General features: G+C 42.4%; 1 protein-coding gene across 1 annotated transcript in view; it reads left to right on the top strand.

Moving 5' to 3' along the window:
- The first annotated feature begins 8,852 nt into the window (after positions 1–8,852).
- CPLX1 (complexin 1) overlaps positions 8,853–9,121 on the top strand; it is a 159,242-nt gene continuing 158,973 nt past the window's right edge. Inside the window, exon 1 of the mRNA XM_042787931.1 lies at positions 8,853–9,091. The gene's annotated coding sequence lies outside the window, so the exon portion shown is untranslated. The remainder of the gene's footprint in view (positions 9,092–9,121) is intronic.

The raw sequence follows: 9,121 nt of genomic DNA, 5'->3' as shown, positions 1-9,121 counted from the left end.
AATTTGAAATCCATGCATATAACAAGCAGCAGACTTCTAGAGTATCTCAAAGTGTAATTTGTAGGTTTTATTACATTTTCTAGCATCAGTGCAGTGTCATATCGTTTGGAGTAGAAGGCAAATCTCAGATCACACAAGTGTGCAGACATTCATTTAAAGTTAGGTTACAAAGTGATTTTGTGGCAGAGGTAGCTCCAAGTAAAAAGTGGAGTGCAGAAAGATGGATTCAGTTGAGTTCCTCACCAAGGGGAAAGCAAAACCAACACACCACCAAGCTAATATAATGTGAATTGCTTAAAAGCTCTCCTGAGTAGATTCTCTATTGCTTAGTAGGGATTCCTACATTTTCCTTCATGAAGACTTAATAAAATTAATTCTCTCTTCTCTACAAAGCCAACAATTTCCATGCAATTAATCAAAACTCATAATTTGAGACTTTTACTGTGGTGTTACATGAGGTTGAAACTTGGTGATAGATTCAAAAATTATGGAGCAGATAGACAATACCAAATGAACACACAGTTGGGTTATATAACTTCTACTTCCACCTTAAAAAAACTTTGAATCTTCCTTATTCCTTTGGGGTCTGAATCAAGCCACAGCTGTTTTTCATGCAGGTTGCTTAAGTGTGTGCTTAACCATTGACTCCTAGCACATTATTTGAATGTTTATCAGTATTCCATCATGATACCGAAGCAGGAAACTATCCAGAGTGGTTTAGTCCACGATATAATTGTGGTACAGACTGAGTGGGCATGAAAAAAACAAACAACAATTTGGAGAGGAAGCCCCAGCAAGGAATTTGCCACCATTCCCAGGCAGCTTGGAAACCCAGATGAGAAATAACACAAATGGAATAGGAAAGCAAAATTTTCAGTGTGGTTGCTTAAGCTTGTTTTGAACACCCATTTCTCAGTCCTGTGTGGGTCAAGCATGAATGCAACATCAACCAGGCCTCTCTAACTATGGTCCCTCTGCCTTCCCCCCGCATGCTAGTTAGTTTCAGAAAGTGGGTAAATTATCTCACTCCGCTGAACTGGCACAGCAAGGTGGAGCTTGCAGAGAGGCATTCCATTTTATCTGCAAGAATAATTATCTGCTTTGCTTGATGTGCCTCAGATGGCTTTGTGTGTTTATATAAATGTTATCATTTGAAGATTAAATTTTACAAAAGTGGATTAGATGAGAAATAGAATGTAACTAGCTAGTGGCAAGCAATGTGAAATTAAAAGGCATATGGAACAATGCCTGTATTTCACAGATTCAGGCATGTTAATGATTAAGCATTTGAATTATCGAATCCTGAAATGCTTTGACTCTTGACACAGGACATTTTTCTCTCTAGAAGATTCACTAAAGACAAGGAATTTTCTCTTTTACTCTGCAACTAATTTTAGCAAAGACTGATCATACAGGAAAGGCCTGTGAAAGAGTTAAATTAATAGATCATGTTTTCAAAGCACGTTGTTTGTCTTCAGGGAAACTTATCATTTTAGATGTTTGGACCTAGACGTGCTCATTTGGATTCAGCAAAGCACCTACATACATGGACTAATGAAAGTATCTGCTTAAGTCCAGTTATTTCAGTGTGGCTTATGGAAGTGATTTAAGTCAAACTCCTTCTCTAGTGCTTTAGGTTAAATTGGAATCTGTGTTTTGGCCATTCTTGTCTATTACTCATCTCATTTAGATTTAAGAACTTTTTTACGGATACTGAAGTCTCATTTCTGCTGGTCAGTAGTCAGCCATCCATTCCATGATTGTTTCATAGGGTCACAGCTGATGTCCATAGACACTAATACTGCATAGCACAGTTAACGTTTTTTTTCCTTTTTGCTGAGGGATTTACTTGCATGCACTGTGTATGAGGAGGATGTAGAAATGAAAAAAAAAAAAAAAAAAAAAAAAAAAAAAAAGCTTAGCTCTTTTTTTTTGGATCAATTTTAGCTATAAAAGTTATTACAGAATCAGAATAAATCCTTGGGGTCTGACTTGGTGGTTGCTATAACTCAAGAAGACAGTGGGATAATATTATAAATGCAGTGTAAAAAGCATGCTAGAAAGAGAAGAATCAAGAATAGATGCAATATTTTAGCTCCACTTGCATTGATTTGCACACATGTGGATACTTTCAGAGCAAGAGATGAAATGCAAACTTACGGTATTGTCAGGTGGGTATGGCACTTAATGAAGAGACAAAGTCCTGAAAAATATCAAGGAGAAAACCTCAACATTATAGGGACAAAACCACATATGATCAACTGGAAAGACAAGGATGAAGCAGGAAGAGAGATGGTAGTGGATGTCCTTGGAGGCTCTTGGAGAGAAGCTGATGAAAGAACGGCCTCTTATATAAGGCTGTGGATGTCCTTATAGATGAATTTCTGATGGTGATTGAGAGATGGGACTCTGGATGGGTGTAAGTAAGAGGTTGAGAGTTCGGAGTTAAAGTCAAAGCTGAAGATGAAGTCATGGCTGATGTCGTTTATTGTCAACAATTCTTCTACAATTATAGCCACTAACAATACTTGTCAACATTTGATTGGTAATTACCCTTTGTCCATAATACACCAGACAACTCATTGGCTACAAGTTAGTTACTGCTATCCTAAGCCTATTGGTTAATTAAATCTTATAAGCACAAGCACAACATCTTATACACTTTAGTTCAAGGCAGAAAACTTTCCACTGTTTAAGAAATGGCCAGATGTTTTCCATTAACCGTAGCCTTGCATGTTTTCTTCAGACAAAGCTCAGCATCCTTATCTTGTTTTTCTACATTCCTGTTTGCTGCTCCCAAGGCTTCTGGCCCACTAAGGTCAAGATGTCCTCATCATCATACACTAGCTGTACAGCACTCTCAGTTCTTCTTCCCAGCTGTCTTGCTACAATTTTCTTCATTGCATGGTGGACCTTGTGTTTGCTAGTGCAACCTGAAGGGATAGAATCTCCAATATTGCTACCTGCATGTAATCTTGTTCCCACAACACCTGTGGAGCTGTTAGTTGGCTGATACTGAATGGACCAGAGCAAGAAATATCATGTATGTAAAGGCAAGGAAAGAGTTGGTTGGATACATTTATTTATTTATATGACACTAGAAGTTACTTTTTACAGTTCCACTGAGAGAAAAAAGTACTCATTCTAAGGTGACATGTAAGTCTATATTTTGTGAATTACATAGACCTATTATTTCCAAGTACTGCTATTTCTCTTATCCTGATTCAGTACGTACTCTCCAGCTGGTAAATTACTTCATCATATGTTTATGTTCTTTATAAAAGTGAGGCGGTGGTGAGCAAGTTCAACACTGAAATAAGAAGGTACGAGGATTCCCAAGCTGTTGGATTGCATCTAGCTATTATGGTCTCTTCAGAGACATTTGAGTATAAACAGCATAATATTGTAACAGCTTAATTTCCCAGCATCACTTATCACACCAAAAAGTAATTGATCTACAAGTATCTGAAGTATCTAAAGAGATATGTACACATTCTCTTCATGCCTAATTAAGAGTTAAAAACAATAAACAATTGATTTGGTTGTTATGGCTGGAAAAATTATTTCTACTGAGGTGAATAGTTCCCTTCCAAGTTGAGTTCAGAACTTCGGACTATTTTTTTTTAATGCAGGAAAAGGACTACAGGCCACAGTATCTGATACCAAGCTAGTGTCTTGGCTGATTATGCTGTTTCCCTCCACTCCTCTTCTTTGCCAAAAAGTAAAGTAATAAAAGAAGGTGAGGCACAGAACTAACTTGGAAAATGGAAATTCTATTCAAAAGTATGTTTGTCATTTTGACTCTTTCTTCCACTCTAAATTGCAACGAAGAGGAAAAATGTGACCTCTTTACCCCCCTCTATGACATGGAAAATCTGAAAAAAGAGGTACTCTGATATGATTATATGTTTAGTTTTGATAGACATGTATTGCTAGAAGGAAAGTCGGGCAAAATTATTTTGTCATTGGCAAAGTGCAGCATTTTTTCTGTATCAAAGCAGAATGTCTCAACATCAAATACAATAAAGTAAAAACGTTTTCTTCAGCTTGTTTGCCTTTAAACTTCTGTATAAACTGACACATTTCCATAAAATGCACCAGTTCGGATGACTCATCTACTGATGGAAAAATTACCATCAAAAATAGTAATCTCACAAGAAAACCTTGATGTGCTTTGAATGGAGACATCATGATTTGGTCACCTGAGTGATAAAGACAGATTCTCAGCTTTGTGGACAACTTCTGTCTGCCAAAGAAGTTTTACAAAGTAAAGACAGTAAATACTGGAGATAAGTTCTACAGGATCTTTACCCCATCATGCCTATCTGCAAGAATCAGAATCCTGCTGAGACAGGACTCTTATCTGCCTGGCAAGGCAAGAGCTTGTTCAGAGAACAGAAAACAAAGGGATGGAGCTATAGGGACAAGGGGAGTAGAAAAGGGAGAGTACAAACAAGAAACAACCAGCTTAGGAGCTAAAAGCTGTAAATGGCAGCCTACCAAGGGGCCTGTTCATAAACCAGGCTTGGAAACACGTGCTCACAAAAAAACTAATATAATATGCATGCCTGTGTCTGAACATCACAGAGACAGGGCAATCAATACATGTTTGTGTCAGGTTTTATAAGTGCAGGCAGCTAGAATTTGGTCTTGTGACAGCTGCAGCAAATGCTTACCTAGAAAGGTCATCTTCAAGAAATCTGAAGTGACTTTCCCTTCACAGCAAGCAGAAATGTTTGAAAAGTCCTTTCACAGTTTTGACAAACACCCACTTTTTTGAAAGAATATATATATATATATATTTTTTCTATTTGGTTGGAAAATAAACAGCTTGCTTAAAGCCTGCTATAAGTTGAGTGGAACAAGAAACAAAGCAATACTTTTGAAGAGACAAAAATTCCTGTATTTTGAAATGTTTTGACAGCCAGATTTGACAGCTGAAGTGCAAGCAGAAACACACAGTAGGTTTGTGTTCAGTGAGCAAAACCACTGGGGGGGCTGCAACTGCTATCTACCAACTGCCCTTAGCAAGTGTCTTGACCCTTCTTCTCAGTAGTTGTCATGATTAAAAGCTAATAATCTTGCTGGTGTCCAGGTTCTGCCTGCAGTGCACTAAACAATTCTGCAGTTACATCAGTGTGAGTTGATAATAAGGTGTCCCAAGAAAAAGGAAAAAAAGGAAAAAGAAGCAATGCAGGTTCATTTTGGGCAGCTACTTAAATATTTTCTGTAACCTTCCATACTTGGTTTGTAAGCTTTCTTATCAGTATGATTTTTATGTGACATTGATTTCAGTTTAGCAGTCAATCACCATATGGAATTGAATAATCAAACACCTAAAGATGTTGAAATGAAACATCTTGACTCATTTAACTTTTTTTTTTTTTTTAGAAACAGACTATTTTTCTTCTTTTTAGAGACCTGAATATTTATTTATTTATTTTAAATGGAAAATGTGACCAAAACCAATTATTGGTTTATTCCACCTTCTTACACAGACATCAGCAAACTCACAGATTCCCAGCTAGTGGACAAAGAGGCAGAGTTCCATGGACAAAGCTCCATATAGGAGATGTTTGCTCTGATTTTTCTGTACTGTTCATCTGCACCAAGCAAGACCATAGAATGCATTCCTATTGTTCTGGTTTTGTAAAGGAAGAATAAGCGTGTTCCCACAGACAGGAGCAGGTATATCTCAGTCAGACAGTGTAAACCAGACTTGGTATTTTGGGAAGTTTTAGAGGTATCAGCGAGTGTGGCAATTCTCCTCTGTCCATGGTTCTGGGAGAAATCCCACGTAAAAATACTAATCTCTATGCCTTGCATTGATGAGAAAACATTGTTATTTCCAAGATTCGTTGCTGTTCAGTAAATACACTGTTAAATTGCATCACTGACAGGCTGATATTCATAAAGTATTCTGGACATAATATATTGTTATATGACATCAGAAACAAGATCCATGGGACATTGCTCATATCACTGTCATGGCTGGGCAAGCTGTTACTTCTCTTGTAGCAGAGCTCATGTATCTCAGATAAATCACATAACAGATCCTTATGAGTCCACCCATCCAGTTGGGTTTCTCAGCCAATTGAGGAAAGATTGTGTCAGAACCCCTCTGTTCAATTTCCAAGGTAAAAACCTTCTCCAGAAGCCTTTCTGAGATTATTTGATGCATATCTATAGACTACATTACCTCTTTTTAACCATGCCTTTTCTTCCCTTTGCGCCTGGTCCCTGTGTGGTGAAGAGGGTACAGGTGGGATATTTCCTGACTGATAAATCAGGATACCACCTGGGTAAGAGGCACCCAAATCAGGCTCACAAGCATTTGGGTTTTCATCTTGAAGGTACATCTTGTGAGAGTTGCTTGGAAGCTGGCACTTGGGGTAGGGAAGAGATGCTGAAGATGGGACTAGGAGTGTGGATTGTGGTTTGGTGATCCTGTGCCTTATTCTTCTGAAGAAGAGGGAGCTGTGAAGGAGTTGGTGTTGGTGTCATGGTTCACTGCCTCAAGTGTCTTGATTTTCTGTGGCAGCTGTATAATCTGGAAAAAGTGGGAGTAGTTTGGGGACAGACCATGGGTACATGATCTTTGGAGAGTCAGGTGGTTCTGGGGACAGAGCAGCAGCTCTAAACACGTCAATGAAAAGCTCAAGAACCTCTCAGGGTTTTCTCCTTGACGTGCCTGTTGTTTTGTCTGGTTTGTAAAAGTTCCCGTGGATGCCATCACTTTGTTCTTTGCACACAAGGGAGGACATTGACCATTACAAGGCTTGTAAGGAGCCTGTGGACAGGCAGGATGACATTTCTCAGCATCCTCACTTGACTGTGCTGACCCCTGGTTGCTACAAAAGTTCCTTGATGTAGCATGCTCCAGGATCCCCAAAGCAGCGAGGAGAAATCTGGTTTTAGGCAATTAGTTGTTTTAACTATTAGCCCACATTTATCTGATATTTGTGTTTGAGGGCATTTGAATTGTTCCTTCCCATACACCAGGATATAAAAGCAAGGTGTGCACCTGCAGGTTTAGTAGTGTGGGGTGGGCACACTGTCCTCCTCTCCAAGAGGACTCACATGATGAAGGAAGAATGTGAAGTGCTGTATGACAGACACAACCTAAAAGCTCTGCTCAAAATATATGCACATTTGGGGAGGCAACACAGACCTGGAAATATTGTGTTAATTGCACAGGAACCTGGGCACACAACTCCATCAGACTCCCAGATTAATTTATTGGGCACAGCCACCTATGCTGAGCCACTGCTATGGTATGTATGGAAAAAGAGAGCATCAAAAAGATACCAGTATGTCTTTTGGACTGGAAATACTAAGGGTGAGTTAAGGCTTAAAACAAGAGGGTTCCCCATCCCCTTTTGGTATTAATTCTTCCTATATGAAATTTGTTAGTAAAAGTGCAGCATGTGCTTACCCCGCTGAGCTTCCTAGGCTGATACTAGCATCTGTTGGAAAACTGGCTGTCTAGGACCAATCTGAATTAGAGTAGAATAGAATTGAAATTAATTAGAATAGCTCTGTTGAAAGGGACCTACAATGATTATTTAGTCCTACTGCCTGACCACTTCAGGCTGACCAAAAGTTAAAGCATGTTATTAAGGGCATTGGCCAATTGCTTCTTAAGTGCTGACAGGCATAGGGCACTGAGGCAGACCCAGGTGGGTAGACAAGTGTCTGAGCGTAGAAGCCTGCCATCCTGCATCTGCAACTGGCACCCGAGAGCTTTGCACGCTGCGGAGCCCCTGTGGCTTGCACCGCTGCCCCAAGAGGGATTGGTTTGCCGGGCATGGACCTACATGTCCTTCCTCCCGGCGCCAGGTGCGGTTCCGCCACCCTCCCTGATCTTCAGACGAGGTCGCCCAACGGGCCTTGCCAGCGCCTCCTCAGGATGCCGGCGCCGCTGCTCCCCCGCCCGCGGGCTCTCATTCTGCCAGCAGCATTCCACCGCCCCTTTTCTCCACCTTTCAGCCCTGTATCTGTTGTTTTGGGGGTTGCTGTCCCATCTCTCCTGCTGGCGACAGGTCAGATCAGCAGCAGAATTGCGCGTCCCCTCCCCACCCAGCCTCAAGTCGGCTGTTGGCATGCCTAAAAGTGGATGTCGGAGCCATGAGTGAGTGTTGCTCTGTTTTGCCACGTAGCGTTCGCACCGCACGCAGCTTCTTCCTCCTCGCCTTCAGATGCCGTCCCGAACCCGGGCTGGATAACGGATGTCCTTCACACGTGTCCTTCAACCGGCAACGGGAGGGGACTTTCCCCTTCCACCCCACCCCACCCCGCCCGCTTCCTTCTGGGCTGCAAACACCGCTGGGTGAGAGAACAGAACCAAGCAGCCGCCTTCCCCGGCCACAGTAAAATCCGAGCCGAAGGAGGGAGGAGAAGGGTCTGCTCCCTCCTTATCTCTTTACTTGCCTCCCCAAATCCTTCCCAGACCTAGGAGATGAGAGGGGATCTTCGGGGAGAAACAAGAACAGAGGGCGCGGATCGTTCTCCCACCCTGCCCATTTTCCAGGAAGCCGTATTTGCAGAGACTTCTCCAGGCACACACACACATTGACTCCTGAGGAGATCTAAGAAAGCAATTTCAAAATGCAACAGCGGGCTGACAGACAACCTTCCCTCCTGTCCCCACGGCAAAGCGCAAGGACACCCGAATGCTGCAAACAGCCAGGGATGGGGTGGGGTACATGCATGCAAATACACACACCCCTCCGAGGGATTAGGAATCGCTTGGGGTCTCTTCCGCGGCGAGCATGGAGGGGCGAGGGCAGTCCAAGGAAGAGGCGGGGTAGCCGGAGTCAGGGGGGTGGGAGGGAGCCCAGCTCCCGCAACGAGGGGAGGAGGAAAGAGGACCGTGTCGGTGGGATGGTCCGGAAATCCTGTGATAAAGAGAGGGGCACAGAGGAAAAGTAGGAAGAAGCTCTGGACTCATTCACTTTCCCCGCCCACCCTACACCGGCAACTTCACCGGCAGCCCTCAGGCACATGCTCGCTGACCGGAGCCTTTAGGAGCGGGGCGGAAAGGAGAGGAGCCGCTGCCGCAGCCACCTGCCTCCGGTCCGGCACAGCGCAGGTCAGCTCAGCTCAGCGCCCGCCGCCGAGC

This window comes from Tyto alba, unplaced genomic scaffold, assembly GCF_018691265.1.
Source record: "Tyto alba isolate M040663 unplaced genomic scaffold, T.alba_DEE_v4.0 Super-Scaffold_13, whole genome shotgun sequence".
In the NCBI taxonomy this organism is placed as follows: domain Eukaryota; kingdom Metazoa; phylum Chordata; class Aves; order Strigiformes; family Tytonidae; genus Tyto; species Tyto alba.
Note: the sequence above shows the minus strand (reverse complement) of the source record. Positions and strands in the feature narration are given on the sequence as shown.